Below are 6,741 nucleotides of genomic sequence, written 5' to 3' on the forward strand. Positions count from 1 at the left end.
TTTCATTAAGGGGGTGGTGGTTGGGTGGGGGGAGGCTTGAGACCGCTTGCCACAGTTCAGAGGTGTTGGTATGCCAAGCAAGCTCCCGAGCTGTCCAGGAGAACCTGCGGGAGGAAGCTCCAAGGTTGGTGGTGGTGTGGAAGGAAATGGCTGCAGGCTGCTCGGCGTGGGGTTTGGGCATATTCTGTGGAATCCAGCAGCCCGATGGCTAGAAATACAGAATCCAACAGCAGTGGAGTGCAGCGGAGGTGGGACATGACATGCTTTTAGTCATGAATTTATAAAACATATTTCTAACCTGCAAATAATCTAGCTAGAGGAGGGTAGGGCCTGCTCAAGAATTGATGAGCTTCTGGTCCTAGGCAAAGGGGTGCTCTGCAGATCAAGTATGTCCTCTCTCTCTCTCTCTTTTTTTTTGGCGGGGGTGGGGGGACAAATATGTTTCCCTACTTATTCTGGGCCACCACAAAGACCAGATAGAAAGTGCAGAGACTTTTTTCTTTTGCCTCCTACTGCAAACCAGAAGAAGCACAGAGTATTATTTAAGGTCTGTCAGTGAACACAGGAAAGCATTGTACTCTTAAGGCAAATACATAAACCTCTCCTCTCAAAAAAAAAAAAAAAAAAAGGGGGTGGGGCAAGAATAGCAATCCCAAACTCCAAACTTTCTTTTTTACAATAGAAGTATTTCTTATTCTTTGTGTATGTTCCAAATTGGGATTTATTTATTTTTATTTATTCATTTTTTTCCCTAGTGAGTATGTGAGAACCCTGCTGGGCTTTTTTTTTTTTTTTTTTTTTTTGACAGAAACATGACATACGTCTTAAGGAATACTGTCATCCAGAAAAGAATCCACCCTTTGCATTTTAACCTTGTTAAATTGGATCCGGATTCTCTTTAAGGCTGTTTCTCTCCCAGGACATAAAACATTTTGGTTCTTAAACACTTAAGAGAGGTACACTGCTCGAGATGTACAGATAGCTTTCATTAGCACTAATGGGAGTTATGCTTCTACACCAGGAGAGAATAGAGCCTGAAGATTTTAAATTATGCTTGATGCAGATCTTCCAGATGGAATAAATTATGAGGAATGCTTAGGGGGGAAATGTCTAAATATCCCCTAAAGCCATAGTTTAATAGCAAAGCAATACTTCTGAGTAACGGAAGTGGAGTCAACAGTACTGGCTTTGTGCCTATCACCATGCTAAGTAGCTGATATTGACTCTTGAAAATTCTTTATTGGATTAGTATTGCACTTGAGTTCTATTATTTTTCCAAAGGACCTAAGAGATAGTTCTTTGTCTTGAATAGTCCACTAAAGTGGAATTCAGGTTGGTGCAGCTTTCAAGGCCATTTATCTTAAATTCAGTAAACTTCCAGATGGCAAGCCCTAATACCAAGATCTTTATTTTCGTTTCTTATTACCCTTTCTGAAAATAGTGTTCCTTATCTCTTTCTTTTGGGTGCATATATTTTATTTTATTGTTTTGAAAATTTCTATATCTTATTTTGCTTTGAGAATTATTGCCCACATCTCCGAGATTACTGGAATTATTTCCTGTATTGTTCATTGTGACATATCTCCCGTCTATTTTAACATTTGCTACATTTTATTTTACTTGAGACTTTTTGCTTTGAAAGTGATTACCTGCTTCCTACTACCAAAATAACTGAAAAATTAGAGGAAATTTTTCTAAAGAGTCATTTCTTTTATGTCATCTTCTGGGACCGTCTTCACTTGAAATTTTTCCTCTATCTTCCAGTGGGAATCAACCAACTGAGCCACCCAGGCGCCCCTTCCAGTGGGAATCACACACGATTATTAAGCAATACTGATTACTATTGTGGGTAGGAAAAAGGTAGAGCAGAGGAGGGAGAGGAAGGCCAGATGCCACCAGGAGAAGACGAGGTGACTGCTGAAAGAGCAGATTGGCTGGGGAGTTCACTGTGGCTCCGATCACCTCTGAATCATTCAGTATCCCAGCATTGCCTGGACTTGCTTGGAGAAGTGAAGTCATGCCAATCACTTTTAAAGAAACTCTAGTAGATAACCTAGACAGACAATTCATGAAAATACAATGGAAGATATTATTTTCTAGAGTGGGATGGTGCTGCTTGCTATTCAGGACACTTTTTCAATCTAACCGGAAACCAGATAAATAATCAGAGAGTTGTTCAGCATAGAGGAAGGTGAAATAAAGGATAATAAAGGATATTTCATCCAATTCAGGTGACATCCAGTGAATTATACCTGCTCTACAATAGGGTAACCTATCAGAGGAGTTTACATGCTCCAGATTCCCAGTCACTCTCCCCAGGGTAGGCTGGAAACTACCAATCTCCGGGATGTTGACATCTATTTTTATTTTTATTTTTTTCATCTGACCATCCTCCTCTGGTGTATCCATCCTACTTTATTTTTCTTTAACATATTCTGTCCTCCTTTAGACAATGATACAATTCAATCTCAATGGCTCTTGCCTACCAAATTACAGTTACTTTGATTTTGCTTTTGAGCTTTTCTAAATTTTTTACATTTGTTAAAATCTACAGTTAGTACAACCATCATGGATGCATTTTTTTAGTTCAGAAGGCACATTCATGTTCTTCAAGTTCAAGTTTCAAGTTCAGGGACAGAGAATATCACTTTGTTAATCATTATATGCTGCCACACCTGCATTATGATATTCTAATAATTTTTTTGAATCCTTCTGGATGGACTGGGTGCTGTGCTGGTGTTCTGTGAAGTTCTAACAAAGCCAGTTTTTATACAGATGTTAAGAACTTCCCCCAAACCTTACAGGTATACGAGAGTAAGAGTTGGGTTCCACAGCTGGATCTTCCTGGCTGTGTCCCTCAGCCTCCCATACTTTGTTTTTGAGGTTTTGTTTGAAATTACTAAAATGGGAAATAGCATTAAAAGCAGAAGAAGAGGGGCACCTGGGTGGGTCAGTGGGTTAAAGCCTCTGCCTTTGGCTCAGGTCATGGTCTCCAGGTCCTGGGATTGAGCCCCACATCGGGCTCTCTGCTCAGCAGGGAGCCTGCTTCCCCCTTTCTCTCTGCCTGCCTCTCTGCCTACTTGTGATCTCTCTCTCCGTGTCAAATAAATAAATAAAATCCTAAAAAAAAAAAAAAAAAAAAAAAAAAAGGCAGGGGCGCCTGGGTGGTTCAGTGGGCTGAAGCCTCTGCCTTTGGCTCGGGTCATGATCCTAGGGTCCTGGGATCGGGCCCTGGGATCGGGCCCTGAGTTGGGCTCTCTGCTCAGTGGGGAGCCTGCTTGCTCCCCCTCTCTGTCTGCCTTTCTGCTCACTTGTGATTTCTGTCTGTGAAATAAATAAATAAAATCTTAAAAAAAATAAAAGGCAGAAGACGACACTGCTTTACTGTTTTCTTTCCAGTTCTTCCTTGGGAAACTAACAGCATCTAATCTCTGAACCTTATGTTCATTTTAACTGTGTCCCAGGATTGGGTTTAGTATCCATGTCTGCAATAATTAAAATGCAGCGGTAAAGTTATGAAAAGAGAAGGAGGAAAGTTGCACATTTCTAAGTGAAATAGACCAATCTGGAAAGGCTACAAACCATATGATTCCAACTATATGACATTCTGGAAAAAAGCAAAATTATGGAGACAGTAAAATGATCAGTGGTTGCCAGGGCATGTACGGAAGAAGGCATGAACAGGCAGAGCACAGAGGATTTTTAGGGCAGTGAAACGGCTCTGTATGATACTATAATGGTGGATGCATGTCATTATGCATCTGTCAAAATCTATGGCATGTACAATACCAAGAGTCGGCCCTAACGTAAACTACAGACTTTCGATGAGACTGATGTAACAATACAGGTTCCTCAACTGTGACAAATTCCAGGGGGGATGTTGGTGATGGGTGAGGTTCTGCATATGTAAGGACAGGAGGTATATGGGAACTCTCTGTACCTTCTGCTCAATTTTGCTGTGAACCCAAAACTGCTCTAAAAATAAAAGTTATTTTTAAAAAGTGCAGTGGAAAGTAGCAAGAGGAAGTGGGTGTTCGTTGGACACGATCCCTGCTCCCTCTTTAAAGGAGATGCAGCACCTCCAGTTACACAATCATTTCTCTGTGCTTGTCACCTTCCTTTCTCTTCTTCCACTCAGCCATCCTCGCCCGTTTTCCTCACAAAGCTTTAAGCGGAGAGTAAAGCATCTTCGTGTGCCTGTGTGTGTTGATCTGCAACTTCGGGAAAGAAGGGAAATAGGATTTAGCGTTTTGCCTGAATAAAGGAAAGAATCACTTTGGTTTCTTCTCTCTCTCCATTGTCAAGATTTCCTTGGTAGAGTTGGAGATGGTGAGGAGGGATTGGAGGGGATAAAAATAAAATTCCTGAAGTAATTGTGAAGTGCTACATTCTTGTCACTTGGTATTTTTCTATCTCATAATATCTGTTATATTTCATAAGCATTAATCATCAAGAACTACAACTCCTGGGAAGGTGCTTTTTTCTTTGCCCCCCAAATAATCCAGTCCTAGAATTTAAAGGCTTTATACGACATTTTGTATGTCAAAGATCGCAGCGTCAAAAATCCATCAAATCGGACAGCTCACACTGTTACTGGAAAGGAACATTCAAATATGTGAACAAGCCTAATGGCCTCTCTTGCCTTTTAAGAATATAAATGGACAGTTCTTCACATGCACAGTGCTAAAATTAAATTCGCAGTATGGGGTGGCAAATGGGAAAATAACGACATGAGACACTCAGGGTGCCTGCTCCTTGCACAGTGGGGAGGTGAAGACGCCATGGGAGGCAGAAAGGGAAAAAATAGGTTAGGCCATCTAGACAGTGTTCTCTGGTTGGCATCGGAGAGGCGGTTGGGCAGGACTGACAGCTGGGCTACAAGCTGAAGAGGATGGGAGAGTGGGAGGAACAGGCAGGCTTGACTTCAAGCTGTTTCGTTTGCATATGGCCACAAGCTGGCTCCCTGTCAATCCACCGCCCACGCTCACCCCTCCTCATCCTGAGTAAATGTCCATTTTGGAATGTAGTCTGTCAGCCAAAGCCACTGGACATTGAATAGTTGATCTGCTCAGACAGAGTTTGTTCCAAGTATAGCAACCAGGAAAAAAAAAAAAAAGGCAGAGGATGATGTAGGGCTCTGATGATTTTTTCCTTTATTGAGATATTATATTTTAGTCTTGGTGGAATGAAACTGATCTATTCGGTCAAGATAGGTGAAGGACATTCCAGGACAGACAAGGATGGATTTAAGAAGAGACCTGGAATTTAAATTCATTTAAAATGTGAATTTGAATTTAAATCCCCCCAATTCATTTTAACCTAATCATTTGCTGATATTTTGTTGGATTGTTTCTGCTGTGGGACCGTGGGGATCACAAAGCATGCTTGCTACCTCCATGATACTGTTTTAACTGTGCATAGCATAGTTTCTTCACAGTTTAAAACAATAGCTGAAGAAGTAAAAAAAAAAAAAAAAAAAAAGAATTGTTCAAACAGGATTTAATGAAATAGCCATCAACACCTGCATTCCATGAGAAGTACTAGAAAATTGTGTGTGTGTGTGTGTGTGTGTGTGTGTCTGTAAATGAATGGGTGTGCATGTGTGTGTATTTGCTTTTGGTGAAATGATTGAAGAGGAAGCATGCCAAATGAATGTATTTATGTTGATGGACTGCTTTTTTTAAAATCCTAATACAGTTAACAGTGTTATCTTAGTTTCTGGACAGTTTGCTGAGAGGATGATGATTGTGCACATGTTTGGTAGAAAGCTGTCAACATTTTCACTTGTGGAAATGAGTCCACAGATTTGGACATTTTTAAAACGTGGCTTTTGTCATTTTTTTTCAGGATCCACATGCAGGAAAAAAAAAAAAAAAAACTGGGATCATCCACCAGTCAGAAGCCAAGTAACTCACTATTCATCTCAGTTCTGAATATATCAATTTTACAAAGTCTCTTCTACACAGGAATACAACCCAAGAGCAGCCCTACCTTCCCTCACCCCCACCCCACTTCTAGGAATTGTTTTGGGATCCATAGAAGAGGGGGCCTCTGTATTCACAAATGAACAGATTTACAATATACATTGGAAAAACAATTCAATCATATATTTTGAAATTAAGAGGAATAACAATAAGCATAGGTCATGTATAAATCTATACATATAGATTTATATGTATATGTATACATACATAATTTAAATACAGATACATATTTTAAATATGTATTTAAATATATATTTTATACAGAAATACAGATACATATTTTAAAACCAGAGGACTCATACTAAACAGGTGAGGTGTTCTGATTTAGATATGCATTTGACAAGAGAGGCAGTCACAGTATTCATTTAGAAGCACAACGTGAGAATGATACTGAAGTTCTAAGCCATAAAGGATAACTTATTAGTTGATCTTTGAAGTTTTAAAATATGTAGCATAAAGATGAGAGTGTATGTATATGGATTTCCCTTAAACCATCATCCTTAGCATTTTTAGACTGGCATAATTTAACTTTATAATTTTAAATAATTTGGTTTCCTTTCTCCCTGTTCTAGGTCAGTGGATCAATACTCCTCCTTTATTTTAAATGGTGGCATAGAAAGCTCAGGTGATCTGTTCCAAGTCACACAGTTAGTTAGCTGGTTTCAGAAAGAGCATTAGACGTTGAAAGAAACTATGAAGAGAAACTCCATTCTGTTGCCTCAATTATTAGCTAAGCCATATTGTAGTCTCATGGTTT

General features: G+C 39.7%; 1 non-coding gene across 1 annotated transcript; it reads right to left on the reverse strand.

Annotated features, from left to right (window-relative positions):
- Positions 1-434: 434 nt before the first annotated feature.
- LOC123387448 lies at positions 435-565 on the reverse strand. The gene has a single exon (XR_006601900.1). It is a non-coding gene; the product is annotated as a small nucleolar RNA SNORA31 (small nucleolar RNA).
- Between the last annotated feature and the right edge of the window lie 6,176 nt (positions 566-6,741).

Source organism: Mustela putorius, unplaced genomic scaffold (genome assembly GCF_011764305.1).
Source record: "Mustela putorius furo isolate JIRA1106 unplaced genomic scaffold, ASM1176430v1.1 tig00003853_pilon_pilon_pilon, whole genome shotgun sequence".
In the NCBI taxonomy this organism is placed as follows: domain Eukaryota; kingdom Metazoa; phylum Chordata; class Mammalia; order Carnivora; family Mustelidae; genus Mustela; species Mustela putorius.